Here is a 14,397-nt window from a genome sequence, read left to right on the forward strand (position 1 = left end):
CAGCACAGCCATTCTAGTAGCCCTTGCTCATTTAGATGCGACATTACAAATCTCACTGCCAGCAGCCATGTCTTTTTTCCAAAAAGGAAAAGAAACAACAACAACTTTAAAAAGGGATACAGTACAACATGATGATGTTCTTCTTCTCTATTAAGTATTTAGCTAACCAAGAAGTAACAATTAGCAGCAGCAGCGGCGGCAGTCAGTGATGTGGTGTGCAATTACTGCGCCCGAGGTCTCGTCTGGAGAGCAGTGAAACCAATAGTGATCTGTCCACTGATTTCAGCAGTCTGAGTCGAGTTCTATTGTGTTCACTTATTTACATGGCAGCCTTCACCCCTCCAGAATGGCAAACACAGATAATTATTTCATTATCATTAGTATTATTATTGTGTTTGAACTTGTTAATTTCTTGAAACAAAGCTTGTGATGTTCAGTGTTTTGTTTTGAAGGGGAAAGGGGACAGAAGGAAGATGAGAAATAAAAGAAGGAAGAAACAGATTACTTTCACTGATTAATTCAGCATTTAGGCTCCTCCACAGGAAAGACAACCTCAAGAAGCTGTTATTAAGAAATCATTCCATCTGAAAACTCTACAAGCTCTAACTTGTGCTAATGATCACTCAGAATACTACTACCAAGATAATTTCCCTGCCTGAGGATTTGATCACAGTGTCCTTGAAGAGGAACACATTTTGGCTGCTCTTCTTTTTAGCTGATACAACAAACCTCGTTTTTTTCATCATTTCAGATCAGGGCATTCTACGTTTCTGCTAGAACTGTGCCATAAATAAGAGCATTTCATCATTCCCTTCAAAGCCTCAATGACTGCACACATCTAATGTTAACCTTTAAGCTAAGGCTACTTATGGGATTTTTATCGCCACTTCCTATACAAGTCTGTTCACATTACAGTTTTAAGGTTCATCTTTACCTTTGCAACACTCCAAACAATATGCAGGATACACAGGGATAGGGATACTGAGGGTAAGGGAACTGTAGCACTGAGAAGCTACGTCACTTGACCAACTTCACAGAAGATTAAGGTCTTGACCAATGCCTCTAACACTTGACGTTTGGATGGTCACCTGCCCAGCCATCCCTTCCTATTTGGTTCAGACAGGTTCCATTTCTTTTCCTGTTTTTTTTTTCTTTTTAGAAAGCTTTCCTCTCTTCTCCTTTTTTCTTTTATCTTTCTTCTTCCTGGGCTTCAAAACTGAAATCTAACATTGGTTAAGGCCTGAAGGGGTATGATAATAAAGGAAACAGGAAGAACTGGCAGAGTCTAATTGTCCTTACTTCTCAGAAGTAAGAAGCCTTACTGGGTTCTTGGGCTACCTAGTGAACTGATGCTCATTCAACCATTTACTTTGATAGGGTTCAGGAAATTATTGTAACTACCTTGCAATACCCAATTTATCTTTTTCAGCATGATACAAATGGTACAAAAAGAAAATTGCCCTCCTTGGAATTTACAGACTGCTTAGAGGCAGACAGTTGGTCCCTGATCCTACAGTGCCAGTGCCAGTTATAATGACAGAAGTCCTCTGGTTCTTATCTGCAATCCAATGAATACTTAAAATGCTACCAGTTTTTATACCAACATGCTGGCATACTGATGAAGGCAGATTATAAAGACAGAGAAAGGCAAAGACATGCCTGTCTGTGATTGCATAAACTATTCCATTTTGAAAAATACATTGATGTCAGCCTGTTCAAGGGAGAGTTTGCATGCATTTTTAACAGTTCACAGATCATCACCCTACAGCCCACATCTACATCTACAAAGTCCACTCAAGAACTTTGGAGAAAAAACTGAACCTGTTGATTGATCTGGCAGCAAATCACACCTGAAAGGCTACATTCTTTGAGCTTTCCAAGGGTCTGTCAATAAATTTTGTGTTTCTCATTGACACTCCAGCTTCCAAGCCCCTGGACCCATTTAAAAAACTGAAACATTTTAGAAGGGGTTTTCAGATGAAAAGTCAACATTCTGACTTTCTTCATCAGTGTGATAGCAAGAAAAAACTGAACTTCATGTTGTGTAAATCAACAGCTACCACCAACATGGGAGTGGAGGAGAGAACATTTTAGGTCTAGAATTCCTAGAAGGCTTTTAGTCTTGTTTTTAAGGACTTCTTAAATCATTGTAATTGGAAATAAAAATTGTAATGTTATTAAAAGAAGTGTTATACTGTGAACAGGATGGCGCAGATTGACAGAACAGAAGACTCTGCATTTAAGCATCAAAAGCAGACAGATTTTCAAAAAAGCTTAAAATAATGGCTACCCTTTAAGGGTGAGTCCTGTTGAAAATTGATTGTAAATGTCACCATGGGGCTACTGGATGAAGAAGCCTGTTAACAGTTAATGGCCATCAAGCATAAGAAAAAACTGCCTTTGTTACACAATTCGTATGACTCTGGATGGAACAGAATTTCTACTTAATACCCCTGTATTCAAACGTTCACTTAGGGCAGGGTCCTTAGATATACAGTGTCACGAGTGTGCCCTGGCTTTACACTACTGTCACATTACATATATACATTTGAAATAAGGTACTTGAAAAACATACCCATCTGTTTCTTTAAAAAGACAGCTGAACTTGCAGCTATTTTAATGTCTTACCTCCAAACAATTTTATTCTGGCTTAAAGCTTTCAGAAATCTGGTGGGTTTGATAAGCAGGAGCTATCATCTTATGATTTGTATGTTTTTGTTATTCTTCCCTACCCTAACTTTTGTGGAAGAACATCTCCCTAAGTTCTTTCAAGAAGCATGATTTTCACTCAAGAATTTTACTGTGAAATGAATTCAGGCTGGACAGATATATCATAACCCACCACCTGAAGATTTAATCACTTTGACCTGTGTATTACATCACCATCATTTTAAGTATCAGGATGTAAGAAAACCCTGGAAAAAAGGTGTACCTCTGCATTCTGTTCTGATATATTTTGATATATATTAGGAGTTAGTGAAATGGCACGTGTAAAACTGATATAAGCTGACATATCATCAGGCTCAGTAAGTCATTCGAATGCTGTTGGAGAAGTTTCAAGCTGTATTTTTAAGTGAAAGCAATTGGTACCTTCTAAGTACAGCTTAAGTAAGAGTCCAGCAGAGCCCAGTGCTGAACAGACATTTAGAACTCATCCTGGCATATTGTCTGCTTTCTCACTAGAGAAGTCAAAACCTGATATGGTAGTGAACATACGAAAGAAAGCAGCAATGCTTTTTTATTGTTATTAAAACAAATAAACAAAGCAGAAACTCCCTCCATCTCAATAATAGCAATTGGATTATCACTGAGAAAGCAAAATTCTGTTGAGCTACACATATTTTCTAAAAAGCTTTAAATTTGCACACCTATGCTAAGCAGGAGTGAGAACTGTGGGTGATACCTTGGGGTTATTCTCGCCTGCAACTTCATGTTCCTGCTAACTGGAACATTGTAAAGATAAAGCATTTTGCTGGAACCCTCCTCTCCAGTAGAGAAGTTGCAGTATCATCTGTAGTTACATAAGCAAGCAAGTCAATCCAACATTTCCCAACATTATTTTTAAAGTAAGGCTCTTCTACTAGTCACAACTTTGATCCCGGTTTCACTTGTGCAAGCTACCCTTCTCCTTTTTCTCTGCCTAGACTCATTTTGCTTGACATGTGCTTATGTACTGCTTTCCTCATAAAATCCATAGTACATTTACTAATTGCATTTAGAATGACCTTGGACTCAATGCCAATGCTGAATTTGTTTAAGTAGGCTCTTACTCCTATGAAGCGCCTATAAGATGAGAGCAAAGGTGGCATCTGTGCTTAGGTCCACCTGTTCAGGTATAATTGCAATAGTCCTGTTAACATCCTGACAAGACTGCATGATAACTATATACTTGCTAGAAGAAACACAACAATCCAACTCCACACAGCAGTGTAAGAGTGATCTCCACAAACCTAGTAACAAAAGCTGTGCTAAACCCGGCTGGCTTTGCATCACTGTTCATATAAAGAAAAAGATTCTGACTGGCCAAGTGAATAAAACAGGAGCTCTTGGGAACATTGAGATATTATTACTGAAAGTTAAAAAAAATTCTCTAGATATTTGCTTCCTAAGAAAGACTCTATAACTAAGACCACATCTGTATATTATTATTTTAATTTTCTTAGCAGTACTGTTAAGCTTGTAAGCTGGGGTTCAAATATCTCTACCTACTACATATCTCTATATATGCATACACCAGGCACTTGTGAGTATGATTCTTTTCATGTCTTTTGAGTGGGTAGGTTTACTTGAGATGCTTTCTATGTTGCGTTTTTTTCTGGAGTAAGAAGTGTAACTACATACTGATAAATCAAATGAAGAGGCAGAGCACTGATCACAACCAACCATTGGAAGACTCATGGTAGACTAGAGAGAACTGACAATATTCCGTCTTCATCAGAACTGGGAACATTCCTTCAGAATTGCGTAATAGGCATATCTGCAATGGTATACTCAAAGAAAAATGCAGGAAATAGATTTTACCCACTTCAATTCAAGCAGTAAGTCAAGACTACAAAACTTCTGAGTGCCATTAATGAATTCAGAACAGAAGTGCAAAGGCTATTGCAATATAGACAATGCTTATAATATAGGCTCCACCTATTCACAGAATCACAGAATGGCAGGGGTTGGAAGGGACCTCTGGAGATCATCTTGTCCCACCCCCTGCTTGAGCAGGCACACCCAGAGCAGGGGCACAGGACCGCGTCCAGGTGGGCTGTGAATGTCTCCCGGGAAGGGACTCCACAGCCTCCCTGGGCAGCCTGTGCCACTGCTCTGGCACCCGCACAGGAAAGAAGATTTTTCTCATGTTTAGCTGGAACTTGCTGTGTTCCAACTTGTGCCCGTTGCCCCTTGGCCTGTCATTGGGCACTAATGAAAGGAGCCTGGTCCCATTGTACTGACACCCACCCTTTAGATATTTATAGGTATTTATGAAGTCCCCCCTCAGTCTTCTCTTCTCCAGGCTGAACAAACCCAGGTCTCTCAGCCTTTCCTCATAAGGGAGATGCTCCAGTCCCCTGATCATCTTGGTAGCTCTCCGCTGGACTTGCTCAAGGAGTTCCACATCCTTCTTAAACTGGGGGGGGCTAATGGCTAATGGAGCTCAGGGACAGGATTCAGGTATCTGCTACATTCTTTTGAGTTGCTTAAGGCTCCTAAACTTGACAAGAAGTATTCAACTAAGTTAGAATTTCCTTACATTTCAGGTATACTCCTGGTAGGAGTTAAAGCCTGGCCACGTGGCTTACTAACCTTACAGCACAGAGGAGGTGGCATGGTAGAGCTATGGTATTATGCCATTCTTAGCTAGAGTGATTTTCTTCGGGAGTTGCTGGCCGATGTAAAGATACTGTCCAGACTGCTTTGCTCTTATTTAAAGCTGAGCTAGAAGAGCCAGTTTAACCCCCATCACAGGAAAGCATGGCATTATTTGGATCTTTTTATTTAAAGATGCAAATAAGCATATTGTCTGTTAATATAGAGTATGCCACAGTGAACCAAAAACTGAACTATGCCTTTTAAAAACTTCACACATTGCTTTTGTCTCTTTTTCTTTGTCCGGTGTTTTATTATATAAGTTTCTACATCTATGTGACAAGCCTATCTTACCATTACTGGAACTAAATCAGCACTACTGTCGGTAACTTTGGGAGACCGATATGGATTCATTCCAAGGAGAATCTTGAAATATTGATCACTTGTTAAATGTATCAGCATGTTTCATGCTTAAAATATTCAATATAATCTAAATACTCCCTTTTCTACTTATCTTTCCCATAAAAAAATCAGCTGCTATGTTTAATGTGATGTGTAATTGCCTTTTACCCCTCTCCTCAAAAAGATGACAGGGGCCTTAATGACAATTTATCCGAGATTGATTATATACCACCCTTGCTGAAAGCTTATTTGGAGAATATGACTTCTTTTCATGACAGGTATCATAAAAGACTGCAAACCTTTGCTCCAGTGGTCTGATATCCTGAGCAAGAGATGAGGCTCTAAATTCTAAATGAGGCCTCCATGGGCCTGGGAGCTGTCACGTCCTGCAAATTCTATAGTGAAAGTCCATTAGAAAGAGACATGATGACATAAATCAGAATTATCCCATTCGTGGCCTATGGGACATCTATCACTCCTGAAGTTGTAAAAGGATGAGAACATGCCTGTGATTTTCGATCACTAAAGTGTTCTCTGGGATCTTTAACTGAAAAATTTTCATTACAGAGGAGACTTTGGACACTTTTCAGTTGGCTTCCCACTATTTCTTACAGTCCCAGGACTACCTCCAGTGTACACTAGAAACATTGTTGACACTTGCTGCCCCTTCTTCATGGTAGCTGCACAGCAGCTTACAAACTATTGCCAACCTGCAGCAGTGTAGTGCAGTGGGTTATTCTGGAGGTGGGCTGAGGACAATATGCCAAGCATGCAAGTCTCTGCTGTCCCTTGCAACTCTAATGGCTGTAGAGGGAAGTGAGTTCTGAGCTTAGGTAGAAATCTAAGCAGAGCTCTAAGTAGGAGATTTGGGGCTTTAAGATTTTGTAGCGATGTGATCCCAACCTCCTGAACTTTAGGTAAAAAATGACACAGCAGGAATCAAGTGAAGGATATTGGAAGTTTTAGATGGTGCGTGGTTTCTAACTGAGCAGGTTAAATAACCTTTTACTCTCTGTCTTCGAGTAATAAGCACATATATTCTAACCAGACAAGTAAAAAGTTTCTCTAGAAGCACTTGGGAGTTGAAGTGAACGCAAACCTGGCAGGAATATACCAGAAGAGTTTGGAAAATGATCAACAGTTTTTGTTGGAATCCAACATCCATTTTCAAGGCTGGCTGAAGAGTGTTCTGAGGCATGTCATAAGCATTTACAGGAGTTAGAAAAAGTTTTTGACATAATTTGGAGAAAGAAAGTGCATTAAGGATTTTTTCCTTTAAATACATGTGGTAGACCAACCTATCTTCGTTATCAGATATAGGATGAATCTGGCCTGACAAATTAACCTTAAGCTAGCCTATGTGATTTTCTCCTAATGAAAGAGAAAATTGTTGCCATTGGAAGTGTCCCCCATTTCACATCTCCTCTGAATACCTGTCAGTTTTGGCTTGCCTGAAAGAACCTCATTAGAATGCCATCCGAATTCCATGGAGGGGACCAGTGGAGATAACCAGAGTCAGACACAGCCCAGTGATTGCAAGGCAAGTCCGTAGGGACGAGGCAGGCCTGAGGGCAGGCCGGGAAGTCAGCCTGTGGGTCGTGCTGTGGGTGCAGATCAGCGAGGCCCATGGCCAGGCACAGGTCTGGCTGTGGCACGGCTGGAGCTGTAGCGCAGGCAGCGGTCAAGCACTAAAGCCTCAGTTTAAGTTCAGCTGCCCTGGGAAGGGTGTCCACCCCTTGCTGAGGTCCCTTGCAGGGTTATCTGAGTGCACCCTCTCCAAGGCCAGCCAAGGCAGGAAGGGTAGCCCTCAGCTGTGCTAATGTAAAGTTTGCCCTGAGCTCAGGCAGCCAAGCCTCCGGGAGTGGAGGTGCTCTCAGGGATAGATAAATGTGGGGAAATCAGTAATTTTTTCAGTCAGTTTCCATTCAAAATTTGGATTTCCAGAGAGGCCAAACATAACAAATGATTCCTCCTTCAGTCTTTAACAAGGGAGCTTAATCTTGAAATTATTACCCTGGCCAGGAAAGATGGCTCTGGCCAGCAATCAATTGCACTGCCTGCCCATCGATTTTCCTCCAAGTAAAAATAATCTTTGATGTTTTCATTAGAGGATCAAGGTTGCAACATCTCACTGTATAAGGAATCCAGAACACCTGAAGGATGAGACAAGCTAAATCCACATTGTATTAAAGCTCTTGACTTGAAATATTCTCAACTTTTCACTGATTTCAGCTGAAAAGTAAAAATTAAACAGAAATTGGAAGCATAAACACTGCTTTCTTAACAATGGTTCAATGGGGTGCATGCAACTTGCAGTCAGTGGAGGGCCTCATGGAGAAGAGCAGTACAAATCTAGGACCTCGCTACACTATCAGAAGTAGAAACACTGTACAAGCCTACATTTTATTTTTCATCCCTCATTTACTGACTGGTTTTATTGTCTTTGAAATGGAGATGAAGGAAAATAAGAAACACCTACTACACTGTCATCTTTTTCCTAGAGTGTAACTTAGCAGCTTACTTTAACAGGAGCCTATTCTGGGTAATTTTGATTTCAGCTCACGCAGGAATGGATATCTGAGATTCATGCTTTGATTCAATGATGCTTGCTGCTGGATTTGGGCCTAGCACATTTGTTCATTATCCTAGACTTTTTGCAGTTGATGATCCAAAAATATACCCTAAACACTAAATCCTGGTTAATAAATACTCTGAACTACACAATATAGTGAAGCCAGGCATGGGAAAATTATTTTGCTTATAATCAGAGATGCAGAATTAAAGTAAGAAGATTCCCCACAGCATTTAATTCCTATGATAAAATAGAAGTTGAAGAAAAAAAGGGAAAAAAAGCCTTAGTTATCTATGAAACATATCTTGGCCCTTCTCTAACACCCCATTTGGTCAAGGTATTAGATGTTTCAGTTTCATATTCCAAGGTGTATTTTCTTGCTTACATATATTATTCTGTACACAGGAAGCAGAATCCATTACAAATTTAGTAAGCTTCAGCTCCAGCTCAGAAGAATTGATTTTTTTTCTCTTCTTACAAAGCCTTGCTTGCACCCAGCTGGGCCACTGTTGAGCTACCACATATTTGATCACCACAGTTCAGAAAGTCTCCCTCCTAATGAGTGTGCGTATCTTGTCCGTAGCACGGATCTTCAGCCACAGCCACTTTATAGAGGTACATCCAAATGCTGTAGATATTTAAATACTACTTCTGCAACACAGATTCAAAGCCAGACAAATTCAATATGAACTCAAATGAATATCAGTTTGAGACGGACACAGGTTATCATCTGAGGCCAAGTTATAGGCAAACCTCCTACTCATCTCCCCTCCTGAAGAGCAAAAAGAACAGTTGTACTGACAGGACTTTTCTTAATGTGAAGTTGTGATTAGGAATCCCTAAATCACAAGACCACAGGCATAAGCCACTATATCCATCTATGCTCCAATAATACATAGTGCCTTTAAACAACTGAATACACATCTGTATTATTAAATATCTAAAGTTACCAACTCTTAAAAAGCTAGGTGTTTTCAAACTTGAAAGTGCCCAGTTATAATTTAACAGCTTGTTATTCACATTAAATTAGATTCAACAGATCATATCTCAGGGCTGCAATTTAATTCATATTTATTTTCTTTCAGAGGAGCTGCAACACGGTACAGCCATATGCACATGAACAGTACTGCCTTTTGGGCCTTATTACAAATGCTGACTTTGCATTCTTGGGAGAGTGCCTGACACTCTCTTACAATTTCAGCTCTTGCGTACAGTATTTTTGGTGCTCCAGGGACCCGCTGTCTTCCATTTTCCGTAATAAGGACAGCAAGAAGCTACAGGTCTATATACCATAAGGAGCATATTGTATATACATAATTCTGATTAACAGTAATGATAGAAGTTGTATTTTTTTAACTGCCACAGAAGTCTATATTCACCTCACCTTCCTTGGCATGATATAGTACTTCTGCTAGAGAGCTTACTGCCTTATTTCCGTTTGAACAAAAACAATTCCAAGGTACAGAGTTTCTGTGTCAAGTTGTATTTTGGCATACTATATTAGCTGGATGTCACAAATCATGGGGACAAGTCATTATTATAGGACAAGCGAGAACATGGGACAAGTGAGTGCACATTTCAGTTTGAAGAGATGATAAAAAACCTGTGGCTTCACTGCAATGGAAAAATTTATTTTCCCTGGACAAAGTAACTTATTTTGGGCAAAGACGACATTGTTTATAGCTCATAATATGTAAATTCAAATGCTTTGCTTGAGGTTGTACCAGATGGTAAGCGGTTTCAGAACATTTCTTGCAAGCACCTTTTGATTTCCTGTTTGCAGACTACCTTATTTGAATGTTGTCACATGAATTAATGGTATAGAAATAACACAGCAATCTATAACACAACCAGCATTGTTGCAGGTATATGAAAACAAAGGTATTACTTGAAAAGCAAAGGAATATTCCATACAATATGGCAAAAATATCACTAAGTAAAAAAAATGAAATAAAAAATACGACTGTAATATGTGATGCTGTATCTGGTATCCCCATTTTATCTATCGAAATACTTAATGTTTTCTCTGGCCTGCCACAAGCTCACTAGTCATATATCACCTGTTTCAACCATCTACGACCTCTCTACTACATGCTGTGAATAGCATCTAGCACTGGCCTAGGAGCTGGTTCTCCCTGTGGGGGATGATGAAGAAGCAAACAAGAATCCTCTCCTAAAGAAATGAACGTAATCCTTAACTGATTTAAAGAAATTTAACTGTGGCAATTCACAAATATGACACTAGATGGCAAGTTATGATTGCATTAGGCATCTAATCTTAAAACTGTAGCAAGGTAGTCAATAGGAACAATCAAATTGCAATCACTGGGACGGGGAAGGTGCATTTACAAGAACCATTTATGAAATCTAATGTTCCTTTTCTCAAGACAGAAAGTAGTTTTGAAACTATTTCCTTTCTCTGCCTTTAAACTTGGTGGGGTTCTCTGACACACAAGGGTCATTTCCCCTAGTAGTTTCCATTTTCTTTGCTTTAAATAGCAAAAATAAAGAAAATTGAGAGCAATTTCTCTGCTTCTGAAATATATTCAAAATAGTTTGGAAACTAACTGTTCAATTAGAAAGTTTATTATTTCCTTTTGTAGAAGGATGCGTGAGTCAAAAGCTAGAAACTAACAATTGTATTCAGGAGTAAGAAAACAAGAATAATCCTACCTCTCCATTGCCGTTCCTTGTCTGATTCTTATATGATCATTCTTACCAGTGGAGGGAATCTGTTCAGTTCTGGCCAATTCTGAAATGATGACCCAGCAGGTAAAATGCTTTAGAATTTAAGAGAGAAATCCCCTATAAAAATGTGACGTAATATGATTACAGAATAAAGACAATTTTTATAAATCCTATAAAGCTAATATGTCAACAGGAAATGGGCTAGATTCTGCACCATATTAAGACAAGTCTTGACTGAAACAGTAAAAGTCAACTAAATAAACAATATAAACATCAAGCCAAAATTTCTTGGTAGGGAAGAAATGTGTATAGAAAACAAAGAAAAGCAAAACTGATTTTTAAGAGTTTCTACACAAAGATCTTCGTTCAACAACTAGAATTTGGGCAGAATTATCAAAAGTTCTTAGCTTACACCTAGCCAGCAAATGCACTCCTGACTTCCCAAAATTCTCTTCTGATGCTCAGTCCGCAGGAGATACTGTGGGAAATGGCAAGTGCTACTTGCTTTTTTAATAAATAAATAAATTTAAAAAGAAAAAAAAAAAATTACCTCTGTTCCATGAGCACATTATTTCAAAATTCCGGTCCTGAACTCCCTTGTTTAAAAATAGAATTAGAGGAAGGAAACATTTCCAACAGTCTGAGAAAGGAAATGTTATTCTTTCAGTCTGAAGACACCCTTTGAGTGTCTGAACTATGAAGAAAAGAAAATTCTTTTTGGAAGATGGAGTCTTTCTGCCATTCCAGTTGCCAACCAAACAGAAGAAAATGCTTTTCATTTCTTCTAAAATTTCATTTGTTTCTGTACGATGGTTAAAAGTTCAGGAAGACTGAGGGAAGGTGGTGTGAATAGATGCTAAGTCAACCACTATGTTGTCCTGCATTAAATAAATTCAAACTAAGTGCTTTGCTACCACCTGTATGCTAAAACAAGTACTAAACAAATGTCTATGTTGCACAGAATTACATATAGCCATACTTACCCGTACAAAGTGAGCAGAAATACTACCAAACCACAATTCTCTAATCCCACAGTTAGTGTGTGCAGTAAGGTGACGATCAGATTCAGAACACCGACTTACATAAGCAGCTCACATTTACTTGCTTTTTCACATTACAAAAATCCTGTTTTATGGCTTTGCTGGTGATTTCAACAAAAGTCAATTGAACAAAAGTCAATCCAATTCACCAAAAAGGCACAATGCAGTAATTGCCTCCATATATGCCTCACCTATTACATAGGCAGGGAGGTTTCTGTTGAACTGGCATGAGGAAGACTAGAAAAGCATAAGGTACAGCCTCTTCAGTGGTCCCAGAGGGCAGAATACAACCGTACGTGCTGTTGATCCCTTTCATAGATGACTGAATTTTTTTCTGCTATGATGTTCCTGACAACTCTAGAAAAATACGCTTTTTGGCCATGTTACACAGTGACATCTGCAGTTTGATTGCCTGTCTCTGGGATTAAATCTATCCAAGCTGAGCATACAAACCCATCTTTCTGTCTATTTTTGGACATTACATAGACTGATAAGTTCACTCAATTTATTGGAAGAACGAGATATTTGCAGAAGCTGTCCAATGCATAGAGATGCTCTGCCTGACAAAGGTGTCACTGCTTTGCAGAAAACTGGATACTTGTTTGAGAATAATTCCTAAAAGCTACATGGTATACAGAGCATAGACCACATTCCTCTACAATAACACATGAAAAAATAGTGCATGTCAAAAAGGCATGTTTTAATTTATATATATAAAAAAATATAAATTAAATAATATTCAACAATTAAATCAATCACAAAGAGCACAGTTACAAGTCGAACAAGACAAAGTCATTTTTGATTAAAAATCAAAACACTGAAATCAGCAAAGTTAAGGCAAGATGCCTATGAATGAATTTAAGGATGAGGTCAAGAAAACATCATGTTTAAAAGCACTTGAGTGGATGAAGGCTGTGAAGAAGAGTTTCTCCTTCAAGCACTCAGGCCACTATGGAAAACAGTCCTTACAGACAAATAATTAAAACAAAATTGAAGCATGCATACAACATGTCCCAGACAAGTCTAGAGAAAGCAGTAATAGGAAATATTAAATCACTTTTATTTACTTCAGCGGTCGCTAATGACACCTGAGTGAAGTCTCAAATTCTTCAAAAGTATCCTAAGAAGTTACCTTATACAACAAATAACTGATGGAAGAAGTGCTACTCATGAATATATTTTAGCCGGAGAATTCAACTTCTCTCTAATATTCAGACAGTTCACCATAACTTTACTCTTGAATGTTTTTAACAGATTAGCCAGTCTGAAAGGTCATTTCAGTTTCATTAGAAACTGAATTCAAGAGATTAAAAAATAACAGCATAAATTCCTACAAAAGTAGCTGAATTTCACTTTCAGTTATCAACTAATGTAGGGCCAAATTACTCTCCATCATCAAAACAGGGATTCCAGCAGCAAAACAGAGGATGAAGTACAGTCCAGTCATAAAGACATTAACTAGTATTTGTAAAATGAATTCAAGACTTCATTCCCAGACTGTCATGGGCTGTTGCTAGACCTCTTGTGCCCAAATCCTTCACCCATGGAAAGGAAGCAGCTCTATTTCAAAGATGCAGAAATACCACTGTTGAAAGGAAAGGCAAGGAAGGAGAGAGTACATGTAAAGACTTGGAAGTGGCAGGTGTCCAGGTGAGGAATCAAGAGTGAAACCCTGGTTACATTAAAGCCTCAGTGAATTCTGGCTTCAACTCTATGGCTTTCAAGATTTTGTTTGCCTGTGATGTGACCGACCTCTCCCAGAGTTTGTCTTGTGTTTGTGTGCTGCTTTTTCCTTAGGTAAGATCTTTGCAGTATATCATGTCTGTTAGGATGCATTAGCATCTAACAATGAGAAAGCACCTCGAACTGCTGAAGCCATGCTTCTCTAGAAAGGAATAACATTTTCTACACTCTGTGAGTCTGAGTGACAGACAGTATCATGGTACAATGCATCTGTTCATGAACACGTACATCATTTATATCCAACCCTTCCTCTTCCAGCAAGTTAACTGACTCAGTGACTAAACAGTAATACAAGACCTCTGTGACAGTGACAAGCGGTAATAACCAGCCTGCTGAGAGCCTTTCCCACATGCAATTCTATGCTTGTTTATGAACAAAACTACATCTTCAATACAACTCCATTGCTGCTAGCTTATCTGAGATAAACCTTGAAGGCCAAATAGAAGTAAATCAGCAGAGAATGTAGCTCTGGTTTTGGAAAAATAGAGGTGTCTTTCTGGCTTTATTCAAATCCATGATAACTGTCAAATCAGCTTCAACAGAACCAGGATTTTACTAAGTGCTCCACTTCAAATGTCTTAAACCATCAACTGCTCACAGGAAGTTGAGTTGCCGGTGGTCTGTTTAGCTTACTGTGAAGAGACAGGGTGAGTT

At 38.9% G+C, this 14,397-nt stretch overlaps 1 long non-coding RNA gene across 1 annotated transcript in view; it reads right to left on the reverse strand.

Moving 5' to 3' along the window:
• Positions 1-14,397, reverse strand: part of LOC142063111 (uncharacterized) — a 124,171-nt gene that overhangs the window by 95,853 nt on the left and 13,921 nt on the right. Inside the window, exon 3 of the long non-coding RNA XR_012662638.1 lies at positions 10,946-11,024. This is a non-coding gene — a long non-coding RNA (uncharacterized LOC142063111). The remainder of the gene's footprint in view (positions 1-10,945; positions 11,025-14,397) is intronic.

The sequence above is a fragment of the Phalacrocorax aristotelis genome, chromosome 11 (assembly GCF_949628215.1).
Source record: "Phalacrocorax aristotelis chromosome 11, bGulAri2.1, whole genome shotgun sequence".
NCBI lineage: Eukaryota > Metazoa > Chordata > Aves > Suliformes > Phalacrocoracidae > Phalacrocorax > Phalacrocorax aristotelis.